Below are 18,770 nucleotides of genomic sequence, written 5' to 3'. Positions count from 1 at the left end.
TTGTATTTGGCTTTGTAGTGTGTTTTTGTACTTCCATTTGAGTATGGGTGTGCCTGATATTCTGGGAATTTCAATACTTCAAACAAATAAGGAAGTCTCACTGCGAAGACAGACTCAAAAGGAACTGGAAAGCTGACAGCCCTCTGTACTTCCCCAGCTGCTTTGCTTCATTCTCGGCTGTGGTGGGCCAAGACCCTCAGCGTTCTGGGATGCAACATCCCTCCCAAGCTGAACAGCTCTCTCTCTCTTCCCGTGCCATCTTTTAATTTAGGCCCTCCCAGGAACTGGGTGTATAACAGAGTGTTTAGATTTTGAACACCTGAATTATTCAGGTGTTCTTGTCACTGCATTCATGAGCAGGTAATTATAGAATCACAGCTATTTTGAAGAGGCAGTGTGTCTTATTATGTTCATTGATTATGTGATTGCACTTCATATGGTTAATCCCACTCGGGATAAGTTTAAGTCGGTGTCAGAATAGCAGACCAGTAGAGGTTGGAGCAATCAATACCGCAAGAGAAGAGATGGCAGTCGGCAAAGGTTAACATGAGGTGCCTATGAAGCTCCACTTGCTCCCAAACATCTTCCCAATGGCTGGGCCAAAAGGGGCTTCAGAGAATGGGTTGCAGAATGGTTAAGTTTAATGGGGGAGGAACGAGGAATGGTTTAGTGTCTAATCTAAAGAGGGTAGATAGGATGAGGCAGCTTGATGTCACATAGGTGACTGGGTGCCTTGGAAGAATGATGACAGCCTACAGTTTATACAAAGCATTATAAAATAACCTCTATCTATGATAATATTTGAACAATATTTATAATTTGAATAAACTTAGAAAGAAAAGGGCTGGAGCCAGATTACGTCGTTCACTTGAAGACTTGTGAGACCTATTGGAATATTTGTAAAATGCCATTTATTATAGCTTTTGATTTAAAAATAATATATGTTCAAGTATACCAAATTTAAGAAATACAGAAAAGAATAATAAAAACATCATTAGTATTGCCACCAGATACTATATGTTAATATTACGTGTCTATTCTGTATGCATCAGTAGATTTTGAGCAGGTATCATTTGTTCATACTTCCTACTTTCTCCTCTAATGTATGATGAATATTTTCTCTTGCTATTAAAATATTTTTTCACAGCATTACTTTGATAGTTGCCTAACATGATGTGGGATAGTCTTAAAATAAGACATTAGTCACTCTCATGACAAAGGTACTTGAGTTTTTCCCACTTTGCATTGTGGCAAAAACCAAACTTTAAGGGTGGCCTCATTTTATATCATGATAGAAATAAAGAGCACTTTTGAGTTTTTCTAGTGTGAATCTCTTATTGTACATGTAAGAGGATTTTGGCTCATGTTATTTACATGACTTCTCAAGGTCAAACATTTTAATCGCAGAAAAGGGGCTAGCATTCTTGGTGTTCTTTTGCACATTATATCATACTTGGCAAATATTTCATACGCTTTTTTTTCTCAAGACGCATTGCACATGTGACAGCATATATTGTAGTTAACATCTCTGGTGTTCATTTGTGTTTTGTAGTTTGATTTTTAAATGATCTTAAGGCTCAAGTTTGGCTCTTGAACCAAAACCCTTGAGTGGAGCCCTTTCTTTGGTTCTACAGGTTAGAATAATCTTCACATCTGTGTTGGCTTGAGAGTTTACAAGGTCAGCAATAGATTATAAAATGACAGGTATCTGCCATTTGTAGTTATTAGCCTTATGTGCTAACTGGAACTAGTGGAACCACTACAAATAATATTTTATTCATAGATACTATTCCTATTCATTAAAGAGTCACCAGTCTTAAAGCATTATCTGCTATTGTGCTAGACACTATTGTATTCTAGCCCTTTCCTTGATAAACTTGAAGAACCTGAAACCCACATGGATAAATTGACTTGTTCATAGCAGGTTAGTGGTTGGGTCCAAGTACAGTAGATTCCTGAGATTTGCAAAGACTGCTTAACATTTAATTTAATAAATACTATTTTGAAATTTATAAAATACAGAGAAAAACATGACAGTACCTGTAGTCCCACAACCCAAACATAGCTATTGGTAAAATATTGGTTATGTGAGAGAGGAACAGACTTTTCTCTACCATCAGAGTCTTCTGGCTAGTCTAATAACCAGATAGACATGAGACAGATTAGCAAGAGAAAATACCCAAATTTAATACATACATTAGTATGGGAACCCCACCTGTGTGAGAGTCAGAGATAATCCATGTACAGGAGAAGGTCAGAGATAGAAGGGAATGTGGATATATAAGACATTCTGAGCTGGGAATGAGGTAGGTGCCTTGCAGTCCTCAAAGGATCAAAAGATCATTACAGAATGATAAGAACAGATCAGATATTTAGTAAATAGAAGTTTGTCCTACCCTATAAATAAGCCAAGAGAGATTATCTCTGATACTTCCCATTTGGGGCAAGGCCCCTAATTTAGGTTCTTCCCGGTAGTCAAGGGATGGACAGAAATGTCTCCGGAGCCTGCAGCTAAAGTTGCCCTTAGCTCAAAACAATCCCCTTACCACAGATGCACATCTTGGGGTGAATAGCTCTGAACCCCACAGTTGTATGCATGAAATTTTGGGGGTAAAATAATTATTGATCAACCTTTTTTCTTTGAACCCCTACTGTGTTCAAGGTCCTGAGATCAAGAACTATCATTAATAAATTTAGTGGTGTTTCCCAGGAAACATATTGGGAATGTCCTATTCTTTATTTCTTCCTTTGATGAGAACAAGTTCTAATGAAGTGAGGGTTATGGTTTTAATCCAGCATGTCAGTTCACTTTATACTCTGTCCAGCCAACTGTTTTGCAAATGCATCATGATACTCATAAAGCAGACTGATGGAGCACTGCAGAATTGAAAAGAAAAACAACTCGACTCAAAGTACATGTTCTGCTAAAGATTGGCCATCTAGTAGAATAATTCTTTACATAATACTTGAACGCGCTTTAAGATCGTCTTGTGTATTTTATCCCATTTTTGTTCTCAGAAGGCTGGATCTTGGGGAAGTCCAAATAGAGCTCTAAACCACCTCATTTTTTACTTCTTCTGACTTACATATCAGTATTCTTTCAGCAGTATCACTGATTCTATGACGTAAAATTTTGTGAGGGGATAGAATATATTTTTTTCAATTTCTTTTTAACAACATTCTTTTTATAAAATGATTTTTATAAAATGATACCCATTCATTTTATTGAATTGAGAAAATATGTTAACAAAAAGAAAAATAAGTTGCTCATCTCACCACCCAGAGCTAATCACTTTTAAGACTATTGTAAATCTTTTCACCCCACCCTTTTATATATTTATGTGTGTGTCTGTGTGTAAGTAAATTTTCAAGAACTGGTATGATGTTTGCATATGGATTTGTAATCCACTTTTTCTATTTCAATATTTATCATGAACATTTTTGTATTTGATTAAAGGAAATAAAATACCATTTTTCATGGTTGCTTGGACTCAGTTTACAGTATTGTTGAATGCCTTAGCTTTTAATTTTTTGGTGTTTTCAGCCAATTATGGGATACAAGTCCTACATAGCTAATATTTGCAAAATTCATAATTATTTCTTCAGGAAAAGTCCCTAAAGATGGAATCCCTGGAGCAGTTTATGCAACATTGTTAAGACATGATGGCTGTTACTGAATTTCCCTGAAAAGATGTAGCTATTTGCATTTCCCTCTGTGTGTATAGACTGCTAGTTTTCCTCTAGATTTCTTAGTACTGAATATGATCACATATATACAATCTTTGCCAATTTAATAAGTGAAAATATTTTGTCATTACTATTTGAATTTATAATTCTCTTAATACTAGTGAGGCTAAGTTATTTTTTTAATTATTTCAAGTATTTTTTCTGATGCCCTTTTCTTTATTGGGAGATTTTTCTTCTTTTTAAATATGATTTGCAAATGCTTTTTATATGTTTCACTATGAACTATTTATAGTTTTTTGCAAATATTTTCTCCCAGTTTGTTAAATCCTATTTTTAATGCATTATGTTTTATGAGAGTTTATATCCTTTGTAGCATTGCTTCCATGGGCTAACACAAAGGTAAATTTGTGAGGTCTCCCATTTTTGTGGGATTGTTTTGCATGTTAATACTTTTATAAAGTGTCATCCAGCATGGAATTTATCTTCTCATTTTCTTTTGCAATCACATAATAAGGCATTACCTAAAAAGGGCACAGCAATCTGATACAAAGCTTTCCTGATTTTCTCTCTAATGTAAAACACTAAAGGTCCCAGTCTGGAGTCTGGGAGATAAATGTCACTTTTGGGGGTGGGAGTGACATCTCCAGCTCTTGATCCTATAATATTAGGACTATGTACTAGCCCTGATATTCATTTTTATTCTGTGTCCTGTGTTCTTCACCCTTATAGCATCTCTTCACCTTTTCTGATGCAGTGTCACAACCCTCTTCCATTCCAGAATACCTTTATTGGGACACCCAGGTGTCTCAGTTTGTCTATAACTATTGTGATTTACATATATTGTCCTAGCATAAATTTTAATAGTGCCCCTTTCATTCTCAGAAGTTACCAAATCGACATGATAAATTATATGGTCACACTATTCTTTACATATCAGGACTTCAGTGAGTACATAAAATTGGGGTAATTCAATCTGAATCACTTTTTGATTTGGTTAAAATAAATAATTAGGCTTGCCACATTGTCTTGTGTTGTTCATATGCACAGAGTTCAATGGTCATGTCTCAAAATACCTAGCATATTATGGTTTCAGAATATCCTTTATAGTATGATATATTTGATTCTGAGGACTTAGTAATTCTAGTTGGACAGAATCATTACTCACTTTAAAATTTGATTGAAATTAAAGTTCCAGAATCATTCCTTCCCCCAGCTGATTGTGATGGCTAATGATTTGTGGTTTTAATTTTTTAAATTTTCTTCCTTGCTGTCTCTCAGCTGTTTAGATTATCGGTTTCTGGGGATGAGTTGGGAAAGAAAAAGAGGATCTAATATTTTGGAATTACATATGCTTTATACTGTCTCAAAGTGGTGAAATTTGTAAGACCTTACATTGAGCAGTAATTTGGGGCATCAGTTGTATTCTTCCAAAGATTTTAGTTCGCTTTAGTAAAAATAAGTGAACTTTCAGTAAGGTGACTGAAAGATATTGGGAAGATTTGAAGAAACTTGTTCAGACCTTCATGATGCAGGAGAATAATTTTCTGACCAGACCGAAGACACATGAGTTAAGCCTAGCTATTGCATGCATTAATAGAATTTGGAATTTTCTTCTGGCCCACTGGTGCTTCTGAGATGTTGTACAATGGCCGTTGTCATAAAAAGCCCTAAATATATCTATTTATTGAGCATTTCTAGAACCTTTCTCACCCCTCATTCCTTCTGCTGCATTACAAAGGCATCGGGCGAACATACCTGACACATAGGAGGTACAGTGGGAAGACATGACACTGTAAATCGTGACAGGCTTGATTTCTATTGTTGTCTCTCCCGGAGCAGCCTAGGCAGGATCTCACTCCCAGTTCTCCTCTGGACTGCCCTTTTTCCTTCATGTAGCCATTCGCATGTAGAGGAACAGTGGGCCATCTCAGTCCCATGTTCCTGCTTCCCCCTGCTTGTTCCACCCCATCAGAAGCTTTCTTGCATCGACCAGATGCTTTTGTCCCCTGTCTTGAGCATTCCGTTGTGCATACCTAGCACCCGTTCCCTTCCATAGGCCCCGTAGGATGATTTCTGGAATTACACTTCTAGCCTCTCCCATGCCTTAGAAATGCGTTTGCCAACATGACACGTCTAAAAGTGGCCCATCAGCTTTACCCTGAAATCAGTTTTTTTGTTCTTTCTGGATCCCCCATTTATGCTTAAGTGCACTCATTTCCCCAGTCTCCCTGTATGAGCCATGGTGTCCTCTGTGACTCCTCTCTCTGCCGCTCCACCACAGACTAGAGCCACACCTGCCTGTTTTGCCTTTTCAGTATTGTTCAAGTCCTTACTTCTTGCCATTTTCACCACACAAATTGAGGCTTGTACCTCCTGTGGAACTTTGCAGTAGCTTTCTTTGGTCCCATTTCTTTGTCTAGTTTCTCTCCTGTGAAATCTGAACTATCCACTCATACCATGCCTCCTCTTAATGGATTCCTATAATACAGTTAACACCTCCTCAGATATTTTCAATGGCTCCTCATAGGTTGTTGAATCAAATCCAAACTCTTTAGCATGTGTTAAGTGGAAAAAGAACAAAGCAACTACAACAAAGCCCAAATATAAAAATATACTTTAAAAGGAGTTGGAATGCATTTAGCAGCAAGCTTTTTCTAACTAAGTAGTCTGATGTTTTGGCTAGTTAGATATTTGGCAACTCATTAAAGTTTTACTACTCAAGATGAAAATGTTGTAGAATTGTGGTGATGGTTACATGCATCTGTGACTATACTAAAGACCATTGAATTATACATTTTAATTGGGTGAATTGTAGAGTATATTGATTACGTCTCGATAAAGCTGTTTAAAAAGTTTATTACCTACACTTCATGAAATTCCTTTTCTTGTTGTTGTAGTTCAATACAAGCAACAGATAATGATTTAATCACCTTACAATACTATTATCAAGAATGCATGATCGGGGAAGTTTCCTCAACTTTAGTCTCTATCTTTCTTTATGGAATATCTAGAATATTGTAATAGTCATTCCATTTAATATTTAGTGTATTGACAGGCTTTAAAAAATGTCACTGGTAACTAGTGAAAGCTGTACGTAGATATGATAAGAAAGTGATTATTCTACTGTCAGCATTAGGCTAAAGCATTTGGTTTCTGAAGCCCTGCTCCAACTAGATGCATGCACATGTGTTTATGTGTATGGTTTTGTAAATGCCTGGAGATATCACTACACTTTGCAAGGCCCAGTGATTCAATATTTCTTTTTCTTTTTTTAAATTGTTTTAATATTTTGCATTCAGTTGATTTATTTTTGCAAACTTCTGCTTTACTAGTGCAGGTGAGCAAGCACTGTCTAGGTGATACAAGCTTTCATTAAATGTCTTAATGACTTTTCTACCTTTTCTTTGATGAAATATTTCAGAGAAATGTTGCACATAAAATGATTGGTTTCTGGTCATTTTTTTTTTACTCAAACTACTATAATTATATAGCCTCAAATGTTATATTAATGTATTATTAGGTCAGTTTATAAGAAATCACATTGGCGTATATACTGATGTAATATTGACATTTGTTGGGTCGTGTGACCTAAAATCAAGGTCCATTCCAAGATCTAAACGTTATTTTGGATTATGAATCTCTTTCCCTTTAAGTCAAATTTTTGTTTCTTGGAACAATTCCATGGGTTGTTTAGTCAGAGGAGAGGCTCAATTTAAATTGAGAAGGTAATTAGTTTCACTTCCCCTTTTATTAGTCAAATGATAGGAAGTCATCATATGTGCCAGCCTTACTAAACATTATTAAAATGCACCAATGTGCTTTTCTCTACTTTTACTTCCTCAAAGAGCAAACCAGGTTGTAAGACTGTCCTTTCTTTTTTCCTGCCCACTGGGTGGGTATACGTTTCTAGGTGTGATCCTTCTGAGCAAAGAGTGTGTTATGTTCTTTAAGGAAGGAGTATTTTCCATGTACAACTTACTTTAGAGTGAGGAAAAAGGCACTTTTTGACTTTTTGAGACAGGTTGACCATTGCTGTTTCTGGAAAATACTAGTGGGAGAAAAAAGCAGAAGGGAGAGCCCTGCTTCATAACTGCTCTGTTGAGTATCTGTTATTGTCACTGGCTTGGAGGCTCGAGAAACATGGGGCCATTAAGCAAAATAAATTAGAGGATAAAATTTAAATTAATGAAACAAATTAGGGTACACCTCTTTAATGCCTGGGAAATTATCTTAGCATCAGTTGGTGGGTGCCAGATGCTGCTCTTTGTCTTTGGACAGTGCAAGGTGCATCCCTGGTTCGCTTTGGAGTAGTTCAAATCTCAAAGGACAAGGCCATTTCATGTCTCTCTCCTCAAGGTTTCCTGAACACTGAATACAGAGTGGCCACTTCCTCCCTCCCTTGGTAAATGTTCTAGCTTTATAAAAAAGCTGAATCTTAAAAATTATTTTTGTTTTATGCTTCTAGGGGAAGTGAGAACCCAAATGATTTCCTAATGCATCTCTCCATGGTGTAGTTGTTGAATCCTCCCAAATTAGCCTTTTGGAATGATTAGCTTTAAGGGTCCTTATTGGGTGGTATTCATGCTGAGAATGAAACCCACAGCAGGTATTATAGTTTTGATTTGCATCAACATTTTCCTCCAAGAGAGAATTTTTAAAATGTGAACAAATGCATACATAGGTTTGGCTTGCTTGTGCGCACGCGCACACGCGCGCGCGCGCGCGTGTGTGTGTGTGTGTGTGTGTGTGTGTGTGTTTGTGAGTTTTAAACTGGTTCTTTCTCTTTCAGAAAAGGGAAACATTTCTCTAAGTTTAGTTTTCATTTTAATTAAATCTCAGGTGCTAAAGGAACAGTAGTGAACTTCTAGAAGTCCCTGATAACCACTCACTTTTGTTTTCCCTAACACATTCTCTCTTTAAGATCCTGTCATAGTTTTATGATTATCAGGAAGATGCTGAACATACACAAGTTCTCTTTAGTATTCCTAGTGTCATTATTCAAAATACTGGGGTGATATTAATTCAAAAAAGCATGCAGTGCTCTGCAATCTGAATACTCATGTATATTTTGTGAGACAGCCCTGATCATTGCTTCTCTTAATTGGAGCAGTACTTGCTTGCTTCCTCCAGCACCTTAATTCCCCTACCTCAAAAGATGATTATTTTTAGAGATGCAAAGTGAAGAAGCCACATGAGTAAAAGTAAGAAAATATATCTTGACATATTAACCTTGAAAGAAGACTACTACAATTTTTAGTCAACTAATTTGAATTAGTATTTGAATACATAGTAAATAATAGGCCAAGTTTTTTTTTCTGCCTCAGGAGAAATAAAGTCAATGGTCTTCAATGATGTACAACAGACAGAGAAAGACAATAATCATAAAATCTGAAAGCTGGAGGGAACTCTTGAGGTAACCCAGGCCAGTTCCCTCATCTTCAGCACTCAGGTCGAGTGACCACGTTCACGTCCCTGTCCCCAGTGTGGTCAGCTTCGGAGGGCCCCTCACAGCCATTGATGCTCTTCCCACTCCACACACCTGCCTGTAGATCATCTCCTGGTGAATAGGAAATGAGGTCGAAAAGGTCCTGGGCCTTTTCTTCTACTACGAATTTAATCCTTGAGGGAGGGCCACAAGAGCAGGTCTGCCCTGAGGAAGTATCACAGGTATACTGAGGCCTTCAGAGTGCTTTCCAAAGTATGTCTCATCAATCCCCACCTGGTGCATTTTAAAAGTATGCAGTCTATGATTATGTGTAACCAAAAGATCTAGAATGCTTCCGTTCATATTTTTATTACCCAAAATAATCAATGTAAAAATATCTGTGGGTGGTTATTTATTCTGAAGAGTTCTTGCTTATTGTTATTATGACTTGGTATTTTTTTAGTATCTTTATGCATTCCAAGTAATAGTCAAGTCCTGGTTTTCTTGAAAGAAGTGTGCATGTAGTAATGTTGCCACTTTATAAATATAAATAAATAGATACGTGTGTGTGTGTGTGTGTGCGCGCGTGCGTGTGTGTGTAACTTAGAGGCTAAAAAGTTTTGTACCTTTTTACATAAGGAGTTTTATCTCACAGGAAATGAAATTATAGCCCTGGTTTTGCAGTGTGCTCTGACTCATGCATTAGCATAAGGACTTCGTTTATGGCTGTGTCCTTGCTTTTATTAGAGGCCTAGAGAATGTAGGACACAAATTGCATCTGCTGTTTCATGTGTATTCTCCACATCGATGCAGTGGACCTTGTAGGTGTACAAAAGTGCTTCTGCTTGGAATGAATAAGCATTACAAATTGAACGAGCCTCTTTCTATCCAAATCTTTTCATTTCCAGGCTTTAAGAATCTAGGACCTCTATCTATCCAAAAATCTAGGAGTTATCCCTATTTCATCTTCTCCCCTTTCTACTTATCATCTCCACGCAGGATCCTGAATGATTCCATTTCTCTTCATCATGTCTCCTGCCATTCTGGTCCAAACTACTATTATCTTTTGTTTGGGTTATTGAAATACCTTACTAGCTTGTTCTTATAATCCATTCTTTACTTAGCATTAATCAAACCATGTAACGTCCCTGGTTAAAATTTTCTGAAGCTGTTTAGTGCACTTAATAAAATCTAAACTGGTTTCCTGAAATACTACACTCCATATGATTTGCCTCTGCCTCTGTAGCCAAGGCTCCTGCATGATCATCTACCTCTTTCCCCACCACTCAATTCACCTCGGTCGCATTGGCCCTCCAGCATGCCACTCAAGCTTGTTTCCATTTTGATCTCTGTGTCAGCTGGTACACTGTCTGGAATGCTTTCTATTTTTTTTAATTTTCTTATGGCTATATCTTGAATATTCGGGTATCAGTATAAACGTACCTTCTTTGAAAGTTTTATCCTGGATTCCTAAATTAAAATAGCTACTATATCACTCTATATTTCATTATCCTTTAATTCTTTAATGCATCACACCTATCTCTATCTGATGTTTTATTTTTTATCTGTCTTTCTGTCTATTTATCTGTCATCTACCACTTACACTTGCATGTTACCTTTGTGAAAGCAGGGACTACATGTATCCTGATGCCTAGAAGAATGTCTGGCATGGAGTATATACTCAATAAAACTATTCAAGCAAAAATCTTCAAACACTGTGGCTTTAAATATTGAGACACTGGAGATGATTATCTCAGTTATTTTGGTGAATGGTGAATTAGAATCAGGGCCAAGACAAGAGTGAGTAAGGTACTTGCTTTAGATACAGAATTTAACCCAGCTTCTGAGATGACAGTATGGCTCAGCACTGTTATTGATCCTGTCTTTATTAAAAATCGTATTTTTTTCATCATGGATTATTTTGACATTAATTTTGATTTTTAAAATTATTGCATTAAAATATTTTTTATCTTGATTACTGCATTTTTGCACACTCCACAGCCCTCTATCAGACTATTCTCTCATTTTTCCACTTTATTTTTCATTGTAAGTTATAGCTGGTATTTACTGAGTACTTATTATGTACCAGACACTGTGCTTTACTTGGATTAACTCAGTGAAAACTCAGAGCTATAAAGTAGATAATAGTATTATAGGTGAAGAAACAGGCTTTGAGAGGACAGGTAACTTCCCTAAGGTCACAGAGCTTAGAAAGGCAGCATATGCAGAATATGTCATATAGGTAGACATAAATTTATGAGGTGTGAGAGAGATTAAGATCTTTGACATCCTGGCATATCTTGTCTATGGTTCTTGAGAAGCCTTTAAATGTTCAGGGAGCAAGAATCTAATCTTAGGGAGGGAAAGGTTTATCTACTACTTGGTTAGAGAGACTGAGGAAGAAGAGACAGAAGGAAGAAGAGACAAAAGGAATGTTGCCGAGATACTTTAAGAGACTCAGTATATTCCATATACTTAATTGATCACCATTTTGGAAGCACTTTAGAAGACATGAAAAACCACATGTTTGGATCAAACACTCCATTATATTTAGAAATATTCCTTTGACAAAATAACTTTAAAGTATAGAATGATTTGGGGGAAAAGTCTTTGGGTTGTTAAAAAAAAAAATCACTGCACAGCACACATCAAAATATAGGTAGATTAGTTAAGTGTAAAACATAAAGCCACAAAAGCTAGAATAAGTAAAAATTTGAGACTTTTTAAAAACATAAACCAATTAAAGAAATCATGAAGGAAAACACAGATGAATTAAACGCAAAATTTAAATTTATGTACCAAATTTTGTTAGTACATGAAAAGAAAATGACAAGTTGGGGAAGTATTTATAACCAAGAATTCATTTTGTTTTTAAAACTTCATTTGTTTTAAGAAATTGATAAGAAAGACATTGAGTCCTCAAATTTAAAAAAAAGGCAAGTTCATAAAAGACATAACAAATGACAAAAAATGCAACAAGTTTCATAAGTAAAGGTGAAAATTAAAAAAGATTTCTTTTTGTTTCTCAAACTGTAGGTATTAAAACAGTATAGTGTTGTTAAAAAAAAAAAGCGGGAAAAGGAGTCTGATGTGTGTGTCACCTTGTACAACGATGTGGTAGTCAGAGCCTTTGTAACTTCACCTAATCACATTTCTATGTTGTTCTTCTAAGGAACTGGAAATTTAGGCAAAGGGTTTTCTTCAGGGATGTTTATCACAGCATTATTTATAAAATGAAAAATTAGGAATACTCAAAATTTGTTTCAATGGGGCAATTGTTAAATAACCCCACACCTTTATGATGGCCTTTCAGACAAACATTATTAACTATTTCTGAAGAATAATTAGTATCTTAGGATAATTATCATAATATATTAAGTGAAAAATAATAGTACAGCATTATTCCAGTTTTATTTTAGAAAAAAGACAGTAAAAGTACATTTGCCTAGAGAAGGAGATCGGAAAAATATGTATTAAAATGTTCAAATTTTAGCAATTTTGAAAACTCATTTTTCTGAATTTTCTATAATATTTATAACTTTTGTAAATTGGAAAAAATGTTTTATTAAAGAAAGTTTGCGAGGACAGAAGATTAGGCCCTGGACAGACAGGAGACCGTGGTAGAGTTTAGTCCATCTTCTTCCTAATTAGTTGTCAACCAGCAGAATTCTTGGAACAAGTCACTTCCCTTCTGTGTAAAATGAGCTCAGGACTTCTCAAACTTTTTCTCTGAAACACTCCCAGAGGCAGAAGAGAGTGAACAGTCTCTCCTCCAGGAGGAAAGGATGGCTCAAAGTCACCTCCAGAAAAAGTTTTAGCATGAAAATTCATGTAAACATCCTGTTCTTCTCCAGACTATACTAGTGTTAGTTTTTAATTTTTTTTTAAAACTTGAGATATAATTAATATACCACAAATTTCACATTTAAAATGTAAAAGTGTACATTTTAATGGTTTTTAGTAAATTCAGAAGATCGTGCACCTAACTGATGCTAGTTTTTAATACACAGATATTTGCCATGGACACTCCATGGTAAAGTGGATTTTCCAAGAAAATGCTCTGTACCTTTGAGTAACCTGGAAGCACTGTCAGGTACTTTCCCCAGAGGATACTACAGCTTTGAGACAACTATGACTAGGTGAACTAACAGATATTTTTAAGAAACTGCATTTTCAATCCATTTTGCCTCTCATTCCTTTAAAAACAACCTAACTGGGTAAGTTGTTATTAATTGTCCTGGTTACTGCTAACTTAACCTATCTATTCAATTTCCACTCACAGTTGGTGATAGTTAATTTCTGTGCTACATTTTAAAAACTACTACCTCCTACCAGACCTTGCTGTGGTTAAAGGGTTAAGTATCCCCAACCCTTGCCCTCAAAGGACAGTTTTAAAGGAGTAGTAGTTATGATACTAGAGCTGCTCCGTTTCAGATTCAGGTTTATAATTTAAGTAGAAGAGAATCCAGAGGGCAGAAGGCAGAATACGTGTATTTTAGAGTTTGTAGCCTGGAACGTGAACAACACATGGATTGTGTTTTGGCCCAGTGTATTAAATCACTTTTATCTGAGTCTATTAATTTTTGGCAGGTGTGAGTCGACGATGTGCTTGTGGTTTAGAAACTTCTTCATTGAAATTTCTGGTTCTATTGTAACCAAGTTTATGTGGAAGTAGCCCAAGTTCAGCTTTGGTAATGCTTAGATTCCATATTTTAGACTCTTGGCCTAAAACAGTGGACCTTAAGTACAGTGACTTGAATTATAATTGAGCACTGTGAGACTTGGGTTTGTTCTTAGCCGCTCTTTATCTGGGTGCTGGCCAATCCCGAGGGCAGGGCAGGGGCATTTGGCCTGAGCCTTCACATTAATTAAAGCCTTCAGATATAGAGTTCTGATGGTTTGACAATATCTCCAAATACAGTCATCAGAGGCACTGGCATGATGAAACAAATATATTTATTGTACAACTTTAAATACCACAGTTTTTATAACTTTGTTTTGGCATGTCTCTTTTTTCCTGGGAGCCTAAAAGAGATGGCAGTGGTGTTGGTCTTTCTGAGTCTGTAAGAGGCCCAGAGAGGGTATATTCTCTTTTTTCAGGATAAAGGGAATGAACCCTGAGGACCCTCGAAGTTCCTGACAGTGCAGTGTTCAGTGATTATTTTACAGGGCCCTTGTATGGAAACTGGGGACATTAGTGTCCTTCAGAACAGTGACAATAGTAGCTGACATGTTTAGGGCACTGAGCAATTCTACACGGATTGTGCCTCACAGCTCTTTTGAAAAAAGTATAATCCAAGGAGCCAACTTAAGTGGAGAGAGGAACCAATGAATCTATGATCACTTTCAACAATAAATGATAATACATAGCCGTTAAGAAGTTAATATATTACTGAATTTAAAACTGTCATTCAGGTAGAGTGTGAGACAAGAAAAGCTTTCCTCCCTTTAGTGATTAATTGGATGGAACTGTTTACAGATTCCATCGTGCAATGGGCAGAATAATCAGAGTAAACTTAGAGATGCTTAGTATGGGTAGGATGCATGGAGTAAGTATGGATTTGCGACTGAGGCTGGATATGGAAATCCTTTTGTGTTGAAAAGCTCTTGGCGAAGCCTAAAATGGAAGCATCGGATTGTGTGTGACAGTGCATCTGTCTCGTATGCTGTATTCTAACTGCTTACAAAGTGATGCACTCCATACTAGGATATTAAATTCACATTTGATGTTTGTTCTGATGGAAGGATATGTGAAATGAACTGGGGGATTGTTCTCTGTGCTTTATCCTAATCCAGTGGGTAGAGAAGAGAAAAAAATTAAGTATCTCTCAAAGCCAATTACGCATGCTGCATGAAGTAGGCTTTTTAATAGCTTGATTCTTAAATAGTCTAATTTCTGGGTGTTTTGATGAGCTGGAATAAGAAAAGGCAGAGTACTTGTCCAAAGGTACAAATGACTTTTTTGGGGGAAATTTTCAGCCATACTTCTAGAGACCACTGAAGAAGGAAAGTAGGAGTTCTGTGGGACTCATAACCTTGTGTGTGTTGATATGCTTGTGAAAGTTATTAATGATTAGATTGGCGATATATTCAAATTAGTAATAATGAGACCCCAACCCCCACCCCAGGCATTTCATGTCAGAGCTCCTTATTAGATTTTATTTTACCAGTGGTTTGGAAACAGTAGATTTATATTTCTTTGGATAGGTCAGGATAGGTATTTGTGCCCTGCACTGCGAAAAGAAATTAGCCATCACTGCATTCGCAAAGCAGTCTGCTAGTAGAAAAGTCTGCTTTCTTTCATTCATAGTTAAAGAATTGTGAAGTTTCTCATTATACTTTCATGTGGCCTTAGAGAACATCATTTTGTATAATTTGGGAATAGCTTTTTTTTTTATTGTACCAAATATTTTTTCATCCTAATCTTGAGTAGATTGTCGAAACGTCCATTTCAAACCCCTGAGAATATTGTCTAAGTCTATAAAAATAAGAGAAGTACGTGCTCTTTGGCTTACACATCTGTTAAGAACAGTTCATTTGTCTCCATAATAAAACTCTTTACAGAATAAAGAAGCTGCGTTTTTCGCTCGGTTGATGTTTTAGTCCATATACTTTCTTTTTGGTCAAATCCAGTATTAGTACAGAATAATACTTAACTTGACTACTTGTATCATTCTACCTACAGCATTTGCATCACATGAATTTTCTCTTAAATGAAGCTTTGCCTTCACTTTCAATCTGCTGCATTTATGCAATAAAAGCAAAGCGTGAACATTAAGTTCATAAGTGAAATTTACCTAGGAGGGATGGCTAGTCAATTAGAAGATGGCACCAAGATTCAAAGTAGGTCCCCATTAATTGAATTAGTATTCAGAAATTCAAAATTAGCTTAAATGGATAAAAGATGGGTGTAGTCAAAGCCAGGTTGGGACATTTTTAGACTCTGGGCAGAAGAAGTTAATTATCCTGAGTTTGTGGCAGCTGTGAACAGTTGACCCCTGAACAACTTGGCAGGTAGGAGTGCTGACCTTCCACACAGAACTGCGGCTTGCCCTCCATGTAAGCAGACCCCCAACTGCTGAGTTGACCCTTGAACAATTGAGATTTGAACTGTTCCTGTATAATTAGACCTGAGCAATTCAAACTCATGTTGTTGAAGGGTCAACTGTAGTGGCAAACCCAAACTGGGCAGCTAAAGACTGAGCTTGTGCCCTCATGCTGCTCGCTACTAGCCATGTCATTTTAGCTATGATGCCTCACCTCTCCAAGGCCTCTACTTTTGCATGAAATGAGGGTAAACACATCTCCCTCACAGATTTCTGAGAGGATAAAACGACAGTGTATTTCAAAGTACTTGGCAAAGCGTAAAGGGTTGAATACATTTATTTTAATTTCCTTTACAAGAGGGGATATTCAGGAGACCACTTTTTCTCTCTATATTTTAGAGATTGGACTTAGAGAAAGGGGCAAAAAAGGGTTCACGCATACGCTCTGGGGGACAGGTACTGGATTTATTAGTACTTTATGGTCTGGGGGGAGTCAGGAGCCCTAGATTCTGGTTTGGGCTCTATCATTTCTTCATCGTGATTGCCCTTTAGAAGAGTGTTGAGTGTGAGTTAGTGACTAAGAAGCACTTTATAAACTACAAAGCACCTTTTAAATAAGATTTATAGAGAAAGGGCAGAGAAAGAAGAGTGGGTACCCTCCACTCCCTTGCCTTTCCTGTCCTAAATCTTATTAAGCTGCCCCCATTTTCCTTTTGGCATTTGTACCAGTCAGGGTCCCCATGTGGCATACTCCGACTGAGTGACTGAGTTTTATATAGGAACCTTTTACAAAGGTGTGGGCCAGTGAGAACTAGTGCAATAACTGGGCCCCAAAACAGCTGGGCAAAGGGAGGGAGTGGTTGCAGGAACATGGAGAGGGCCCCCCAGCTGGGGCTTGGGCCTTTTGGAGAGGACACAGCATATCTGTGATGCCTTTGCGGGGAGAGAACTGGGGAAATAAATACCCCATCCTCATTCTGCTCTCTGGTCTCCTCCTGGTGTCTCCTATGGACTTGATCCAAGCAAAAGACTGACCAGACAGAGCTGGTGTGAAATCCTTGCCAGTCAGCCCCCAGGAGCACCAAGCAAGATGAGAAAATGGTTAGAGAAGAGCTCTGAGTCTGTCTGAGGCAACAGGAAATTATCTTACTGTGGAGTCGATGTTTTTCAATTCCTTTCTCTTTCCTTGTAATTCCTCCACATTCATTCATCAGTCCCATATTCCACCTCTGGGAGTCTGCATTAGTGTGATGCCCAGGGGCTTAGTGATTAGGCCCAAAGAGGTGCCAAGTGCAGATGGTTCTTGCCTAGCAAGACTTAAATGAATCACTAGCCAGTGTAGTTTATATTTCGTCTCCTACTTTTTTGCCTTTATTTTTTTTTTTTATTTTATTTTTGAGAAGATGAGTATACAGAGCTTCTCAGATAGCCAAGAGAAAGAGACCCTGTTGCCTGATTCTCTTTCCTTTTCTCCTCATACCGTTAACCTCACTCGCTAAGATTTATTGTTTTTGTTGTGGAAAAAACTGGCAGAGATTCGATTTGATGATTATGTCTAGAGTTGGGCCCTCAGAGCGGTCGGCTCTGTGATAAGGATAATACTCAAAGACACAATCTAGATTTTTCCCCCCACGTATTTTGAACTGCTTGGTCAAGATACTAATTTCTTTCTACAAATTGTTGATCAGTAATGAGAAACAATTTTATAGCATTATTTCTACTAGAGATGCTACTTTTTAGATACTTTTCCTTTTTGTCCAGTGTTCTTGGTTGGGATTATAAAATATTTTCAACTCTTTGGATTAAGCTTGTTAAAATGGGTTGATAGCATTCACATTGCAGTGTTAACTTTATATTTCAAGGAATTCCAGATCACTTTATTAAAAGTCATGTGGAAATGATAAAGGAATTGGCAACTGCAGAACTATGGGACTAGGAATAGTCTTTCATTGTAACTGTGTGAGACTTCTGTGTTTACCAAGACATCTGTACTCACTTAAGAGTGCTTCTATGAAAACTGTAATACTTATTTGAATTTTTGTGATTGTTTGTAAAGATAGTAATGAAATCCAACCACCAGAAAAATGAAATTAGGGTAGATGTTGTAGTCTTGGTTTTAGTTCTCCTTTTCCACCCCACCTCTCCCCCCTCGATAGGAAATGGCAGTAAGGACACTGGTCACAAAGTCATCTGTGTTTTATTATCGTATTCTTCCATCTTTAATATCTAAATTGGTACTTCTAACTTTTTCTCACATTGTTAAGGGAAGACAAAGACATTTATTGTTTTGGAAATCTCAAGGAAATTCAAAAGTGAGTGAGAAGTAATTCAGAAATGAAGTGACATATATAAAAAAAGTCAATTAACATTTAGAAAGAGGAAGATTTTTAGATTCATAGTTTTATATTCCCTGTAGAAGAAATGTACTGTCAGTCAGTGAAATGATATCATCTTTCCATCTTTCCTTCTTCCCACAGACATTTGTAGCTTTGTTAGAGATTAACTTCAGGTTTATGGTACCAGAAAAAGAATATTGAAGGGAAAAATGAGACAGAACAGAAGAAAAAATCCAGTAAAAATAAATTCCTGTGCCATGTTATTTATCAAGAATG

General features: G+C 36.8%; 1 protein-coding gene across 1 annotated transcript in view; it reads left to right on the top strand.

Moving 5' to 3' along the window:
- Positions 1-18,770, top strand: part of LOC120588271 (guanine nucleotide-binding protein G(q) subunit alpha) — a 270,517-nt gene that overhangs the window by 75,847 nt on the left and 175,900 nt on the right. The gene's annotated exons all lie outside the window — the stretch shown is intronic.

This window comes from Pteropus medius, unplaced genomic scaffold (assembly GCF_902729225.1).
Source record: "Pteropus medius unplaced genomic scaffold, Ma_sr-lr_union100, whole genome shotgun sequence".
NCBI classification, from domain to species: domain Eukaryota; kingdom Metazoa; phylum Chordata; class Mammalia; order Chiroptera; family Pteropodidae; genus Pteropus; species Pteropus medius.
The sequence above is the reverse complement of the archived record's forward strand: the minus strand, read 5'-3'. Positions and strand labels throughout refer to the sequence as shown.